Source organism: Dipodomys merriami, unplaced genomic scaffold (genome assembly GCF_024711535.1).
Source record: "Dipodomys merriami isolate MVZ:Mamm:240054 unplaced genomic scaffold, mDipMer1.0.p SCAF_80, whole genome shotgun sequence".
Classification (NCBI taxonomy): domain Eukaryota; kingdom Metazoa; phylum Chordata; class Mammalia; order Rodentia; family Heteromyidae; genus Dipodomys; species Dipodomys merriami.
This window is the reverse complement of record NW_027206402.1, coordinates 5,191,303-5,209,861: the sequence shown is the minus strand read 5'-3', so window position 1 is coordinate 5,209,861 and position 18,559 is coordinate 5,191,303. Positions and strand designations below refer to the sequence as shown.

General features: G+C 36.4%; 1 pseudogene; it reads left to right on the top strand.

Moving 5' to 3' along the window:
- LOC138819609 (Golgi to ER traffic protein 4 homolog pseudogene) overlaps window positions 1–2,441 on the top strand; it is a 37,647-nt pseudogene extending 35,206 nt beyond the window's left edge.
- The last annotated feature ends 16,118 nt before the right edge of the window (window positions 2,442–18,559 follow it).

The window sequence follows — 18,559 nt, the reverse complement described above, 5'->3', positions numbered from 1 at the left end:
GACTGTTTATAGGCTTCCATTTTTGGACCTATTCCCTCAGCTTTTAGTAAAAAGCCTTGGGGCATATCCACAAATTATTAGGTCCTAAAAACACCGTAGAAAGTTGTACCATTAAATATAGTTAGTTCTGATGGAAATATGTGACTTCCAATTTCTAAAATAGGGCAAATATGATGAACTTGATACAGATTTTTTAAATTGCCAGTCATAGTGCTTGAACTCTGGGCCTGGGTGCTGTCCCTCAGCTCTTCAGCTCAAGGCTAGTGCTCTATCACTTGAGCCACAGCACCACTTCTGGCCTTTTCTGTGTATGTGGTACTGAGGCATTGAACCCAGGGCCTCATGCCTACAAGGCAAGCACTCTACCACTGAGCTGCCTTCCAATGCTTGATAGGAAATATACTCATTACCTTCCTCATGAAACTCTAACCCCTCTGTACATTATTTTTACAATAAAAATGTATTTTTTTAAAAAAATGAAAATTGAGAGCTTCATAATGTAGTAGCACACCAAAACTCTAGGTATATATTTTTCTTCATATGAATATGTAGAATTGTATGAGGCTAGAGATTTAACCTACTTGCAAGTTAATAATGAACTTGTCACATTTTCATGGATGGTACACGATTTATGATACTCTTGGGTAAGGGACAAAAGGGACTTAATTTTTACAGCAATAGTGAAAGCCAGTGATGTGTGTGTGTGTTTGTGTGTATTTAAATATTTGAAATAAATCTCCCAGCCCTCAGTGCTACTGAGTGAGGTAAAGGTAGCCAGGTGAAACCTATACAAAAAATGGGTTCTGAGTTTGAGCAACTGCGATCTATATAATGAGCAATAGGCATGCCTGAACTTTACTCTGGAGGATGACAATAGCTTAGAAATAGGTTGTAAAACTATCCTTGTAAATATACTATAGAATAAAGAGCAACTAATGTTCACTTGAAGATATGCAAATACTTGAGACTGCTGTGGAATTGTTCTTTTTCTTTTGTTTCTTGAAGTTTCCTAGCTACCAAGACCAATACATATTTCTCCTAATAAATACATAACTCTCCTTAAAAGTGAGGCATGACAATCTGTTGAGATTACTTATTCTTTTCCTAGCCCTAAGCCTAAAGATGAAATAAGGACTTAAATCCTATCTAAAGTACAAATTCAACAAACGAAATAGATGGAGTTCATATTTTACACATCTAGAAACTTTTCTCTTAGAGCCATTTTTAATGCAGGAGTGGAAGAAATTAAGGAAAAAATAGGTCCACAAATATATTTCATTAAGATATTCTATATATTTTAACCGTAATAAAGGATTACACTTCTGTTTTTTAGTGTGTGAATATTTACCTAGTATGTACAGAAAACCAAAGTTTATTCCAGAGCCTATCATGGAATAGAATGTAGCAAATTTTCTATATATTGCTTGTATATTTATAGAATCCACCTGTCTGATTTCTCTCCTATTTTGATAAACAGAGCATCTGTTGTACATGTTGAAATACATTTTTATAACTACAGGATTCTACACACTTTGATGTCTACTAAATATAGAAAAGATTCATGCACAACCCTTACCTTCAAGGAGCAGCTCTCAGTATCCCAAGTAGCTTGTGTTTATCTCCCACCCCTTTCCTCCCGCTGTCAATCTAGGTGAGTGGTAACTGCTATAAGACAGAAAAACTTAGATAATTCACAGACATGCAGTTAGTATCCAATGGAACCTTCTTCACTTGGATTGTGTGTGTGTGTGTGTGTGTGTGTGTGCGTGTGTGTGTGTGTGTGTGTGTGTTGGTTGGGAGTGGAGTTTGAACTCTGGTCTTGGGCGCTGTCCCTGGACTATTCACCTCAAGGCAAGCACTCTACCGCTTGAGCAACTCTACCGCTTTTGGTTTTCTAGTGGTTTATTGGAGATAAGAGCTCACAGATTTTCCTGCCTGAGCTGGCTTTGAATCATGATCCTCAGATCTTAGCCTCCTGATTAACTTGTGTTACAGGCATTAGCCACTAGCGCCCTGCTTGGATTATATTTTATCACTACGTTTTTGAGAATTTCAGCTTCCTAATTTGGAAACTGAGCTGTCCAGTTCCCAGTGAGTAGATGAATCTCATTACATAAAATTTCATTTAAGGCTTCGAGGGGAAGATGGCAGAGGAGAAGCTGGAGGCTAAACAGGCTCTCGCATAAGAAAGCAGTTTCAGAGCTCCAGTGAACAGTACTAAGCCAGAGAATCACACCAAGTGTGCCATCACACAGAGAGTTAGGCCAGAGAGAGAAAATACAGGCAAGGAGACAGCCCTGAGCACTTGTCAGCAGCTGCCGCCACAGCAGCAGTGGTGGCGGAAGCGACTGCAGCCGCCATACCTGAATCACAAAGAGACCAGGACGAAGCAGCCAGACGAGGTGGATGAGCGGATTCTACACAACACCAGCAAGAACTGACAAGGAGCAGACATCTTCATCCTGCAGTTCACAGACCAGAGACTACCCAGGAACCAAGACTCGGCGTGCATAGCAGCCTAACGTACTCACTCCTTCTCAGGGAGCAGAGGAGGGAAGGCCACCCCTCGCCCCCCAATACCGGAGACCATCTTGGATACCGACAAAGCTTGGTGGAGCTGCTAGCACCAACTCAGGCCTTGGAATAAATCTAGAGACATCTAGCAGGTCAAAAGAGCCTAACCTGACCTGCCAGACTCAGCTCCACACAGGGAAAAGTCACCCAGCTCAGGCGCCAGCCCTAGGAGTGGCTTTCTTCACTGGGTAATCAGAGCCAGAGGCTGCCCCTCCCTTTAGCAGCCTTGACAATCAATTGAAATTCAGTAAACAGAAACCCTGAGAATGGCTCCAGGCTGGGCAGTGTGAGTTTCTCACAAACCAGCCCCCGGGAAAAGCTACTGTTTGCTGAAAGGCCTCACCTCTACCCAGAACCTAGCCTCATCACAGCACCTACAAACCCAAGGAAAAAGCCATCTCCCTCTTTTGTGATACTTAAAGCAGACCTCCCTCCCATTGAACTAACCTGGGAGGAGGGTTGCAGAGCATTTTTCTGCCTGTTCAAAGAAACTGACTTAAGTAACCAACCAAGCCACAGGAACACAAGCAGACCAGAGACTCCAACAAGGGGCTGGTTACGGACACAAGGGAGATACAGGATTTTTCCCGCCCTTCCCAAAAAAGTCAAAGAATTTTTTGTTCTATATTTTATAAAAAAATTTTTTTTTCTAAAAATTTTTTAATCTTTAAATTTTACCTTTTTTGAAAAAAAATATTTTATAGTAATTTTTTGTCCTCTTAGAATTTTATTTTAGGGTTATAAGTGAGTGTGAGTTTTTCTCTCTTTTTTGTGTTTGTTTTTGTTTTTGTTTAGCTCTATTGAACTTCTGATCTTTTTTCTTTCTTTCTTATCCTTTTCATCTGTTCTTCTCTTTCGTTCTTTATGTGACTTAATTGCTGTTCTGCACATCCTCAGATAAACCCGTAGTCAATTATTAGACGTTATCCCCCATTGTGTACACACTTAATCCACAAATTTATTACTCAATTCAAAACCTCTTAGACTTAAATTCCTTAATAGCAGTACTACCTCTTTATACCTATATAATATTTTAAGTATTTTTATTTTTAAGTTTTTCACATCTCCTTTATATCCCTCCCTTTCTCTCATTAAATTCATTTTCTTCTCTGAATAGTTTGTTTACGAATCTCTATAATATTTTTAATTTTTACTTTTCTATTTTTTCTGGTCTCTTTTTTCCCCTTTCTATTTCTTTTTTTCTATCTCTCTACTTTCATCCTATCCAACCTATTTCCTGCTTTGAGATTAGGACTTAGTTAACACTCACTGTGCCATCCCACATCACTCTTCCTATTTTTTACCCACAACTCTTCCTAAACCTAATAATTTGTGGTCTTCCAAATTCTTCTTTGTGGTTCGTAGCCCATTAATATATAGTTGTTTGATGTTGAATAGATGTATCTGTTGAACTAGATTGTATCTGCAGACTACTGACTGTGCAAATATAGACTTTGGTTGATGCTTGCCTTAAGATAGTGTTCTAGCACAAAACTGGTGTTAATTTCATCCCAAATCGGCAGAGTTAGCCAGAAAAACACAAGAAAAATTGCAAGTCCCGGTATCACAAATCCCACTCATGATAATCAGGGGACAGAACAGATAACAGATAATGAATAATCCAGAAGAGAGTTCCCAAATAGCTCTACGAACACTGCTGGCAAACATGATAAATGAAAAGATTGAAAACATTCCAAAAATTTTGTATGAGCAGGATAGGGAGAGAGTGGAGGCAATCCAAAAGTTTATACAGGAATATCATAAGCGTGAGGAAGGTACTCAAAAACTGATACAGGATTTGCATGAGCAGCTTGAGAATACTCAAAGGGAAAGGCAGGAATGGCGTGAGCAGGCTGAGAACACTCAAAGAGAACTACAGGAATCGCATGAACCGGAGGAAGCTAATCAAAGAGTAATACAGGAATTGAGAGAGCAGGATGAGAATACAGAAAGATCACTAAAGGCATTCAGGGAATCCATTAACAAAGAGCTGAAGGAAGTCAGGGAGCCCACAAAGGGAATGCTGAATAGAAAAAAAACAGAAGGAATGGGAGTCCAAGGAAACCATAACCAATCAACTAAGTGATTTGAGAATAAACACTGAGCACCAAATTAAGGAAGTAAAGAACTTCATACAAGATCTAAAACAAAGCTTCAACAAAGAATTTGAAGCCATCAAAGCTGACCAACTAGAAGGAAAAAAAATAAAAAACAAAGTAGAAAGTCTCGACAGGAGGTCAGACCATGCAGAAGATGGAATCTCGGGGAGTGAAGAGAGCCTAAACATTATAGAGAAAGAACATACAACCATCCAAGAGAAATCTAAGAAATATGAGAGATCTATCCAACACTTGGAAGACACCATCAGAAGGCCTAATCTAAGAGTAATGGTTGTAGAGGAGCACCTAGAAACAGAAGTTAATGGTGAAGGAAATTTGTTTAACAGGATCCTAGCAGAGAACTTCCCAAACATGCAAAAAGATAGGCCTATTCACATACAAGAAGCTTTTAGAACTCCAAATAGGCCAGACCAGAATAAGACATCCCACTGTCAAATTATAATCCACATAGGATCAATTCAGACCAAGGAAAAGATCCTTAAAGCTGTCAAGGAGAAAACATTAATGACATATAAAGGGAAACCAATTAGAATCACCTCAGATATCTCAGCAGTGACAATCAAAGCAAGAAGAGCCTGGAATGATGTATGCCATGCACTAAAAACAAATCACTATCAATCAAGAATACTCTACCGAGCTAAACTCTCCTTCATTACTGAAAGCCAAATAAAAACCTTCCATAGCAAAGAAAAATTGAAACAATAGATCTCCACCAAACCAACCCTGCAAAAGATTCTTAAAGATGTCTTACACATAGAAAACCAACAAGACCACAATAGAGGCCAAGAAACTGCACCCAAACTGAGAATCCAAGAACCATAGGAAGAACCCAGTTTTCGCAGCCACCAAGAAGGTGGAACTCCCAAATACCTCTCAGTACTATCTCTTAACATTAACGGACTTAACTCTCCAATTAAGGGACATAGACTGTCTAGTTGGATTAAAAAACAAGATCCTTATATATGCTGCCTTCAGGAATCACATCTTGCCCGTAAAAACAAAAACATTTTCAATGTTAAAGGTTGGAACAAAATCTACCAAGCAAATGGCCCCCATAAACAGGCGGGAGTTGCAATCCTAATATCAGAAAAAATAGACTTCAAATTAAAATTTGTGAGAAGAGATAAAGAAGGTCCCTACATACTAATTAAGGTTTCTCTCCTTTAGGAGGATATTACAATTCTAAATATCTATTCGCCAAACAACGGAGCTCACAAATTTATCCAAGAAACACTACTTTCCCTCAAATCCCACATAGATCCAAAGACATTAATTGTTGGGGATTTTAACATACCATTCTCCCCACTAGATAGATCACCTCCGCAAAAACTCAACAGAGAAACCGCAGATCTAAACAACTGCATAGATCAACTAGATTTAACAGACATCTACCAAATATTTTACCCAACAGCATCAGAATACACATGGAACATTTTCTAAAATAGACCACATTTTAGGCCACAAAGCAAAATTGTCCAAATTGAGACACATTGAAATTATACCTTGCATTCTGTCAGACCACAAGGGAATAAAATTAGAACTCAACAACAAAAGCCACCAAAGAAAGTCTGGTAACACATGGAGGCTGAACAACACACTGCTGAATCACGAGTGGGTCATGGAAGAGATTAGAAAAAAAATTCAAGTGTTCATGCTATTAAAAAAACTGAGCACACAAATTACTAGATCCTCTGGGACATAGGAAAGGCAGTACTCAGAGGCAAGTTTATAGCTCTGAGTTCCTACCTCAACAAATTGGAGAGATCTGAAACCAAAAATTTAATGAGACATCTGAACTTCCTTGAAAAAGAGCAGCAAGATAAACCCCAATCCAGTAGACGGAAAGAAAAAATTAACATTAAATCAGAATTAAATGAATTAGAATCCAAAACAAACTATAGAAAAAAATCAACAAAACAAAGAGTTGGTTCTTCAAAAAATTAACAAAATTGACAGACCCTTAGCAAATCTTATCAAAAAAAGAAGAGAACACACCTAAATAAAAAAACTCAGAGATGAGAATGGAAACATCACCACGGAAACCACCAATATTCAGAAAATTTTAAGGGAATACTTCTCAAACTTTATGTTAATAAGTTTGAGAACTTGGCAGAAATGGCCCTTTTCCTAGCAAATATTGACATGCCAAAACTAAACCAAGATGAGTTAAACCATCTTAACAGGCCCATATCAAGCATTGAAATAGAAACAGCAATAAGAGACCTCCCAGCTAAGAAAAGTCAAGGACCAGACGGTTTTACAGCGGAATTCTGCAAGGCCTTTATTGCAGAGCTCACACGAATACTCCTCCAACTCTTCAATGAAATTGAAAGAGAAAGTTCACTACCAAACACAGTCTATGAATTCATCATAACCCTCATCCCAAAACCAGGCAGGGACTCATCAAAGAAAGAGAACTATAGACCCATTTCTTTGATGAACATTGATGCAAAAATTCTCAACCAAATTTTGGCCAATCGACTTCAACAATTCATTCAAAAAATCATACACCATGATCAACAGGGTTCTTTTCAGGGATGCAAAGCTTGTTCAATATGTGCAAATCAATTTTTATTATTCATCACATCAACAGGAACAAAGATAAGAACCACATGGTTTTCTCAATAGATGCAGAAAAACCATTCGACTAGATCCAACACCCCTTTATAATGAAGATTCTGGAAAAATTAGGATTCCATAGAACATTCCTCAATACAATAAAGGATGTATATTACAAACTTACAGCCAGCATTATACTTACTGGTGAAAAACTAAAGCCATTTCCTCATAACTCAGGAACAAGACAAGGATGTTCACTCTCTCCACTTCTCTTCCACCTAGTGTTAGAATGCATAGCTACAGCAATAAGACAAGATGCAGACATAAAGGGGATCCAAAGAGAGAAAGAAGAAAAAAACTCTCTCTTCCCAGATGATATGATCCTGTATTTAAAGAATCCCATAGACGCCATTCCCAAATTACTCAAGCTGATTCAAAATTTTGGCAAAGTGGCAGGGTATAAAATTAACCCCCCAAATCAATGGCTTTTCTATATGAGAACAATGAGCAAAGTGCGGCTGAATTTAGGAAAGCAACTCCATTTGTAATAACCCCACAAAAAATAAAATACCTAGGAATTAACTTAACCAAAGAAGTGAAGGACCTCTATGATGAAAACTTAAAAAACTTGAAAAAGGAAATCAAAACAGAACTTAGAAAATGGGAAAAACTCCTATGCTCCTGGATTGGAAAGGCTCTCTACAAATTCACTGCGATACCTATCAAAATTCCAACCTCATTCTTCAAGGAAATAGAAGAGGCAATCCAAAATTTCATATGGAACAATAAAACACTCTGAATAGCAAAAACGCTCCTCAACGGAAAGAACACTACTGGAGGAACATCAATACCAAATTTCAAACTCTACTATAAAGCCATAGTAGTCAAAAGAGCTTGGTACTGGCACAAGAAGAGACCTCAGGACCAATGGAATAGAATTGAAAACCCAGTAGTGAATGTACAGACCTATAACCATCTAATCTTTGATAAGAGAGCTAAAAAAAATAGATTGGAAGAAAGACAGCCTCTTCAGCAAATGGTGCTGGCAAAATTGGTTAACTACTTGTAGAAAACTAAAGCTAGACCCTTGTATATCACCCTGCACCACAATCAACCCCAAATGGATCAAAGACCTCGGAGTCAAAGCAGACACAACGAAAACATTTCAGGATGGAATAGAAGAAATCCTAGTTCTCCTTGGTGCAGGCCGAAATTTTCTTAATAGAGGCCTGGAAACACAACAAATCAAAGAAAGTTTGGACAATTGGGATATTGGGATTTCATGAAATTGCAGAGCTTCTGCATGGCAACGGACATAGCTAGCAAGATCAATAGAAAGCCCACGGATTGGGAGATCTTTACTAGCCATACAACAGACAAGGGTCTCATATCTAAAATACACTTGGAACTCAAAAAATTAAATTCCCCAACAACAAATCCTCAAAGAAACAACTGCCCAGTAAATAAGGGGGCTAATTACTTAAAGAGAAACTTCTCTGAAGAAGAAAGAAGGATGACCAATAGACACATGAAGAAATGTTGAACCTCCCTAGCCATAAAAGAAATGCAAATCAAAACAACATTGAGATACAACCTCACCCCAGTTAGAATGGCATAAATCAAGAAGTCTAATAAGAACAGTTGCTGGAGGGGATGTGGACAGAAGGGAACCTTATTTCATTGTTGGTTGGAGTGTAAACTTGTTCAACCACTTTGGAAAGTAGTATGGAGGTTCCTCAAAAGACTTCACATAGATCTCCACTGTGACCGAGCAGTCCCCCTTTTGGGCATTTACCCAAATGTTTACAAACAAGACCACACTAAAGCTACCAGCACAACTATGTTTATTGCAGCATTATTTACCATAGCTGATATCTGGAACCAACCCCGATGCCCCTCAGTAGATGAATGGATCAAGTAAATGTGGTATATATATATACAAAATGGAATTCTATGTCTCCATCAGAAAGAATGACATTACCCCATTTGTTAGGAAATGTAAAAACTTGGAAAACATTATATTAAGTGAAGTAAGCCAAGCCCAAACAAACATAGGTCTCATGATTTCCCTTATTTGCATTATTTAGTATATGTATGAGTCAAGCAGAAAAGTTCAGATAATGTGATGTTAGGAAAATTAACCCTAAAATATGTATTTTAAATGTTTTTGTCTTTCATGCATTTGTTTCTAACGCATTTGTTTCTTTGTTGCTTTGTATGTCCCTCCCCTACAGGATAAACCGTGCTTTCACTGTATTTGATGTCGGTATAATTTGTGGAGGGGAAGGGGAAAAATAAGTCGTTTAAATAAGGATACAGGTGGACCTGTTGCAACAATGAGAAGTACAAGTTGTCATGTCGAAAACGAACTTTACAACTTGTGGGGGTGGGATGGGGTGGGGGGAGGAAAGATGGGAAGGGATGGGAAGGGTAAACAAAGGAGGAGGGTACAATGCTTGATAAGAAATGTACTCATTATCTTGCCCAAGTAATTGTAACCCCTCTGTGCAGTATTTTCACAATAAAAAATTAAAATTAAAAAAATTTCATTTAACTGAAATTGGAAGAATTAATTTCTCAGACACTATTCATATTTGAGATGGAGTAGCCATATATAGTCAGTGGCTACTCTGTTAGAGAATATATATATAGAATATTTCCATTATCACAGATGTTTCTGTTAGAATTGGTTTAGAGCGTGTTTCTGCTTGTTATGGGATGGTCCATGTTCATAAACTACTTATGCTCCATCGTTTCTACTCAGACTGAAGATCAGACTAGAAAGGCTAGACACCCATTAACTTAATGTATAGATATAAATTGTTCTACATAGGCACATTTATTTGTGAGGAGGAAAAGGATCAAACAGTCAACAGCAGCAGAGTCAACTGTCTCAACTTTAGGAATGAATAGGTGAAAATTTTAGCAATTCTTTCCAGCTTTTCTTTTGTGATTGAAATTGGCGGTGGTATTCTCAATGGTGATTTTGTTGGAAAGTTTAAATGTGTAATTATCACATTAGCTCACAGAAGAATTAGGGTTTGTGCTTTGTAAATATCATTTGGTATTTACATGTGACATTTCTAATTTTCCTGGCATCCATACACCACAAATATCTTTATAAGGTTTCTGAGGTGTTTCTTTCGTTAATTTTGATTCTTCTTACAAGAGGCATTTAAAAAATTAGTGGAAAAATTAAGACGTTCTTGTGTTTTATAATCCCATTAGTACTCAGTAAGCTTAATAAAGAATGAGATTCCAAGAACTATGTGTAGAAATTTTATCTCCAATAACCTGTTTCCTTTCATTAATTATTGGAGCAAAGAGAACTGGCTCCCCAGAATCTCCCCTTCAGAATTGAAGAATGAGTTGGGAATAAGGCAAGGAAAGAGAGACACAGTAATTTGCACTGAAGTTACTGTGCTGTCACAATGAACACATATTCTCATGCAATCTTTTTGAATCCCACAGTTAGCATTTTTGTGTTTTTATTAGTATGGTAAGGATGACTGACTTTCCCAGACTGAGAGTTGGAAATGTGTGGGACACATTCCTTTATCTATGGAATCTTCCACAAAATTGTGTAACATTCATTTTGGCTTTCGGTGCCTTTTCCATCCTTGTCACAGGTATGTATTTCTACAAATGGAGAAGTTGATTCATCAATCGCCTTTAAATGATCACATTATGTGGATTGGGGGATTGTGTGATTTGCTGTAGAAGCAAGGTATTATGGGTAGGACCCTTTGGTCCACGTTGGCATTTCTTTGTGGAATTCTTTGTTTTAATTAAAAAATGTATTGTGAAAATACCGTACAGAGGGGTTACAATTACATGGGCAAGATAATGAGTATATTTCTTATCAAGCAAGGTTGCCTCCTCCTTTGTTTCCCCTTCCCATCCCTTCCCATTCCGGGCCCCCTCCCCCACCCCTTGCAGAGGTTGTAAAGTTCATTTTTAGACATAACAGCTTGTACATCTCATTGTTGCAATGGGTCCACCTGTATCCTTATTTAAACGATTTGTTTTTTCCCTTCCCCCCCATAAATTATAACAACATCAAATACAGTGAAAGCAGGGGTTATACCATGGGGGAGGGACATACAAAGCAACAAATAAATCATCTTATAAATACGTTAGAAACAATCACATTGGGGTCCTTACTTATGGACTCATGTGTAAATAATTCTCTCCATATTCCAGTATAATCCAGTAGAGTAGGGCAATGCATTAGAACTTTAAAACATGCCAATAATTCTTTTAAAATATACTTTTAAATAGAATAACATAAGTAAAAGCTTTTGGTTGTCTTTTTTTTTAGTTTTTTTCATTTTAATTTTATTGTCAAGGTGATGTAGAGAGGGGTCACAGTTACATAAGTAAGGTAATGATTACATTTCTTGTCTAACTTTTTACCCCCTCTTTATTTTTCTTCCCTTTTTCCTCCCTTTCTCAATGCCCCCCAAGTTGTAAAGATCATTTCCAACATATTGTCACTTTTGATTTTCTTTAAGTAAATGTTTATGTTGTTCCCATTTTGGACTTCTACAAGGTGAATATTGGAACACTACGGTTAGACCTTCTGCCATGCATATATGCATATACATATTTTCATATAACTTTGGGGTGATATATTTGTTTGATTATTCATTTGTTTGTTGCCAAAACTGGAACTTGAATTCAGTGCCTGCGTATTATTCTCGGCTTTACTTTTTTCCCCCAAGGTTAGCCACAGCTCCACTATTGGCATTTTGATGGTTAAATGGATTTTCCTATGGGGGCTGGCTGTGAACCATGATCCTCAAATCTCACCCCTATGAGTAGGTAGGATTACAGGTGTGAGTCTACATCGCATTATATCATGCATATATTTCCTATCTAATAACATCCTAAGAAATTGCACTGTTCTAAGAACATCACTTATAATGATTACATGGGAGTCCAGTGCTTATAAATACCATAGTTTATTGAACTGTCTCTACTCTGAAAATCTTTGTTGTCTCCAAAATATTAAATGCATCATTAAAGGTCTTTTGAATTTTTCATTCTAGTATTTATTTTTTATAAACAGATAAGTCTCTGCTAGTTGTTAGAAAAAACCAAATAGAAACTTTCTTCTTACATAATAATCCATCTTAACTTGCCTCATCTAAAAAAATAAGTTACCCCTCTCTGTGAAGTTGTTCTTTTCCCAGCATGTAGTTCCAGTTTTGTACAATTTTACACACCTTACCCACTGTAATGCCTTTTTCTAAAATCCTTCTTGCTATCATCCAGTTTTTTAAAAAACATTTTCCAAATTATTTCATTAATAGGAAGGCATAATTAACTATTAGCAACTTAATGTCATCATTTCCCTGGGTATTTACATTTTAGCCTGGAACTTGATTCTAACAAGATTATACTTTAATGGAAGAATCAGAGCATCAATCAGGAGGCTGAGATTTCCATTATGAACAATTTTTTTCATGCATTGCTTGTTTTTGTTTTAAGATTTGAAGGCTAAAGATTACCAGCTCATATGACCCCATCTTGTATATACATTTTTCTAATTTGGGGAGGGGCAGGGAAATAACAAAATGCTGAGACAAGGATTCAGTTTGATCCATTGTAACAATGGCATGTACAAGACACTATGTTGAAAACGAACTTCACATCTTCGAAAGTAGGGGGAAAGAGGAGTTGGGAAATAGAGAAGGAAGGGAATTTAGGGGGGAAACAAAGGAGGGGGTAACAATGCTCAATAGGAAATGTACTCATTACCTTACTCATGTAATTGTAACAACTCTATACAGTATCTTTACAAAAATTTTTTGAAAAGATTACCAGCTCATACTTCCACAATTAACTGGCTATACACCTTAAATACTTCATATGGCACAAAATAGGAAACCAAAAAAAAGCAACTTTCAATATAGATTGTCCATTGTTGTAAAACTGAGATGCCAAATTCAGTGCCCAGTGCACAGGAACCCAGAGTACAGTCATTAACATCTAGAATGCTGAGTTGTCTTCTTTGGCTGGAAATTTCTTAATTTTATTATAGACATTATGCAGAAATGTCCTGAAACAATATTCATGGAGAATAAACAGTTCTACAAAATCAGGAAAATTTTACCAAGTCAAAAAGAGGAAAATATGACAAGAAAATTTCTATTCCTGGTTATATAAAATATAGGATTGAACAATCGTCTACCAATGGTCTGAAGAAGAGAACAATTATTTCAGTGAGTTGTTATTATAAATGTAATAATAAAAAAAGAGTGCTATGCATGGTAAAATAGAACCTGATGATGATCCATGAACTCTGTCTGGGGAGGTCAGGAAATTCTTTCTTGCACAGTGTCTTGATACATGGGAAGGGAGTAAAAAAGATGAAACGCTTATGAAGTTTAGTAGTCTCCAAATACTATGACCAAGTAATACAAAGTATCAGGAACAGGGTAGCAGTGAATCAAATTGGAGCGATTGAAATGGCCATGTAACTTAGTTTTGTTGCAATTGCTTAATATGCACAAGGCCGTGCGTTCAATCCCAAGCCCTAAAAAGGAAGGAAGGAAGAGACAAAGAAAGATATGTGAGGTGGGCCTAGCACCATCATAGAAGTTTTATTTTCTAGCCCAGGATTTCATACTGTTAAATACACATTATTACTGCATAGGGATTTAAAAGTACAGTTGCCCAATTCTTATCTATTTGTGTTTGAGTGGGTAGAGATGTATCAACTTCAGCTGATATGACTTGGGGGCAGCCAGGATAGAGATATCACGGTAGTGCATATGAGTTTAGAACATGGAAAAAAAGTTCGTGAGCCTTTTATTTCTGCAGAAAAACAAATGCATATGGTATATCAGCCTAAGTATGGATACAAATATATCAATTTTGCAAATTTGGGTAAATTACCTACCTCTCTTTAAGCCTTGGTTTCCTATTTTGGACATGGGAGCCAATGAGACTATAATGAGAGAGTGTTTATAAAGTGTTTTCTGGCTATGCATTTTAAAATGTATTATAACTGCCTTTAGTTGACTTGTTTATATAGTGTAAATTTGTACCAGGTGCTGAAGACCAAAGCAGACGAGGATCAAGTGTCCTGTCTTAGGTATCTTGGGCACTTGATGTCATTCTTTATATTCCAAAATTTATGAAGTCAGAGTTGGACAAGAAGGCAGTTTTAAAACATTTTCCCTAAGGAGCCTTAACATTTTTCAGTATCACAGGGACTCTGGAAATTTGGTAGAGAAACCACAACAGTCCTTTTCAGCTGGCTTACTGTTCATCCTTTTGACTTATGATGACACATTACCAGACACTGAATTGGTTATAAACACTAAATTTATTTTTACATTCTGGAGCCTGGAGGTCCAAGTTTGCAATGCCAGCATAGTTAGTATTTTTTTTCTGAGTGATGCACTGTATTAAAGATCAGGAGTGAAATCTCTTTGGTTTTGTTTATTTAAATCCCATTCATGAAGGCTTGCCTCCAAGACTTAATTAACATCCACATACACACAAAAGCCCACTTCTGTAACATTACATTTGAGATAGGATTTCAACATGTGAAACTGGATGAAGGGTGTAAATAAATGTAAATAAATACATTCGTTCCCCCCCCCATAAGATTGTGGATCTAAGAACAGGAAGATCCAGACATTGAATGATCATAAAGCTGACCTCTGGGCCACTCTATGATTTTGGAGTATTATATTGATCTGGCTTATTCAATTCTATGCATTCACTACAAGATTATTTGGAGAATACATAAGATAATTACACTAAGTGAGTAGTTATTTAGAGAATTATTTCATATTATTTACTTTTCATTTTTTGGTAGGTACTTGGGTTTGAATTCAGAGCCTTGCATTTGCCAGGCAGGCACCTTACCCCTTGAATCATACCACATCCAGCAATTTTTGCTTTGGTTATTTTTGAGGTAGAGTCTTGCATTTGTTTATTCCTAGGCTACCTGGATAGTAAACTTCCTAGTTGGATGTCCAACACAGGTAGGATAACACCCACACATTGGCACACCCCGCTTTTATTGACTGAGATGGAGGTCTCGTATGTTTTCCAGCTTAACCCTGAACTCCCACTATCCACATGTCCATTTTCAAAGAAGCTAGGATAATAGGTATAAACCATCTCATTTTATTTATGTTTATGAAAAGTCTGAAAGCTATTAGAAAATCCCCTAGAGTTTACTAACCATACCCAGATTCTAAGTGATATACTCATGTTTATTCTGTTACAAACTGTGTTTTTCATAGTTTTATATAGAGATGTGGCACATCAAGAATAAAAATATTACTAATTCCAATTCAAGTAGCTATGACTAATATCTATGTGTGGATTTATGTTTTCTGGAAAAAAAATCCTGAGTACATAGGCCAAAAATTCGATATTCCTAACAAGCAAAAATTTGCTTCCAGTATGATCAGCAGTTTGCAAATGGGGATTCCATGCCTGTAGAGGAGACATGTCACAGGGGAATTCCCTGCTGTGACGCTAAAATAATTCTGTCCTGTTCAAAATATCAGAATGGTAAAAATTTGTCAAAATTATTACATGGGAACTTTCTTGACCTGATAAAGAGTACTGAATTAGAATGAAAGAATTCCTAGTTGCTCAGAAATCAGGCAAAGATGTCATTAATTTCTGTTCAATCACATAGCAGGCATTTTTGCTAATGAAACAAAATATAAAGATCTTGACAAATTGCTTTATTCATAATATATAAAGGACTCTTAAACCCATGAATAAGATAATAATAACCCCATTAAGAAGATACAGAGAGAAGACAAATAAGTACACCAAAAGCCCATATATTATAAGACTGTTGTAGAAATTCTTCTCAAATGTGTTCAGATAATGCTTTCTGGAATGAAAGGAATGTGAATAATTTCACTATCTTGATTCTTCAAAGAATAATTTTAAGAAAAACTGCATAAAGAACTTCAGAGTTCATGGAATTCTTGTTTCATATTCTGTGCATAACACTTTACAAAAGGCATATTCTTTAATTTTATAAAGCACCAATATTTTTAGCTTTTTACCAAAAACAACACATGACAATTCTAAGAAACAGTTCCATGTTACCCAGCCAGCAGAAGAGTTTCAGATATTAGTATAGTCACGAGGTTTGCAAATAATGAATTGAATTTGAGCCATGTATTCTGGTTTCTGTTCATGGATTCTGGTTTCTGCTCATTCTCAACTGTAATTTACACATCAGCCTTCAGAAATACACCACCTTTCTTCTTGCCTCCATTTCTGTATTCTGAAAATGAAGATAATATTCTCCCAACCTTAGATGATGAGGTATGTAACACCACCAGATGACAGAGAACACATATTTGCATTGTTGGGATTTATCCAACAATTGTTGAATAGCTTCTCTAAAAATCTATGTAACAATTGTCTTATAGCTTTTATAAAAATCTCAACAATAATTTTACTGGCTTAACACCTTGTTTAAAGGTGTTAAAATACCAACCAAATTTAACCTATTTTTAAAAATTAATATAAAATCAACTCAATCCTCCTGTTCTTTTAGGAAGTAAATCCTCTTAATGAGCTCCTCACCTTCTGACACATAGCTATTAAGTGCATTTTCATGAAACCATTACCTCTCATTTTCATCTCATTGAATTCAATTTTACAAAGTTGTTCTGTCTTACAAAACTGGTTGCAAAGACTTTCCCTTGATTTCCACAAATAATGGTAGTCATTTGTGTAAGTGACTTCTCAAAATTTTACGGCAATTGAAGAAGGAAATTATAGCAGAAAATTGCACAGAAAATATCTTGAAAATTGTAACAAGAACCTTTTTCCTTTTCCTTGTCTTTTGTTCTCAGTAGAAGGTATGGAATTCAGGGCCTCAAACTTGCTGGATAATTGCTCTTGATCCATACCCCTAGCACTTTGTTTAGCTTTAGTTTGCTTTTCAGATAGTCTCATATTAACTGCCTCAAACAGTGGTCCTCCAACTTCTGCCTCTCTTATCAACATATGGCACCAGTTTGCTTTAGAGATTTGAGTTTCAGTATTATATTTTTACCATACCAACAGCAAACATCCAGTGTCTATCTCATAATTAATTAGAATTATAGGCATGTACCAGTATATCAAGCTGAAGTTTTCTAAAAAGAAATCATCAGTAGTTCTGCTAACAAGGAATTATTCACTAACTTTTCTTTAGTCTCCAATTCTCTGCTTCTGTAACTTCTTTGTCATTTTTCTCCTCACTGAAGCCTGCAAATTTGTGATAACTTCAGTTTTGTTAAAGCTTTCAAAATATTCCTGTTTAGTCTATATTCATCATGTCTCATGTTCCACATCACAGTGATTTTCCTTACCAAAAATATTTGTCTCAGCCAGGAGAGGTGACCAGTGCCTACAATCCTAGGTACTCAGGAAGCTGAGATGTAAAGATTTTGGTTGGAAGCCAGCCAAATATTTTCTATCTAAAAGGAAACTTGGTGCCACCTAGTAACATAAAAATATTATTTCATATTTGACATAATAACATCTTGCAAATTTAAAGATATTCATTTGATAACCTTAAAAGAAACAAGAAATTAAACATGAATTTCTCTCAGGAAACCCAAGCCAACATCTTAAGCAATCTACTTATAAAAAATAAAAGTTATTCTGGCTGCCTGAGGCTCATGCCCATAATACTAGCTACTCAAGAGACTGAGATCTGAGGATTGTGGTTCAGAACCAGACCAGGGATACAAATCTGAGAGATCTTTTTCTACAACTAACCAGCAGAAACCTAGTACTGGATGCATGTCTTAAGTGGTAGAGCACCAGTTGTGAGCAACGCAAAATGGTCAAGCAAGAATGAAAGCCCTTAAGTTCAAACACCAGTATTGCACACAAATAGATAAATATATAAAATATAAAATTAAGCTAGCTGCCCATGGCTCACACCTGTAATCTTAGGATAAAATATGAGGAAAGTCCTTGAGATTCTTATCTCCAATTACCCACCAGAAAACCAAAAGTGGCACTGTGGCTTATGTGGTAGAACGTTCGCCTTGAGCTGAAGAGCTCATGGACAGCTCCCAGACCTAGAGTTCAAGCCCCATGACTGACCCAATATATATATATATATATATATATATATATATATATATATATATATATACATATACATATATAAATAAAATTCATGAGAAAATTTGAAATATATCCACAATGGAGTTTTCAACTATACATAGCAATAAAATATGTCATTGATGGCAAAATGGATAGAACTAGATACCATTATATTAAGCAAAAGTAAATATGCTGAGAAAGTA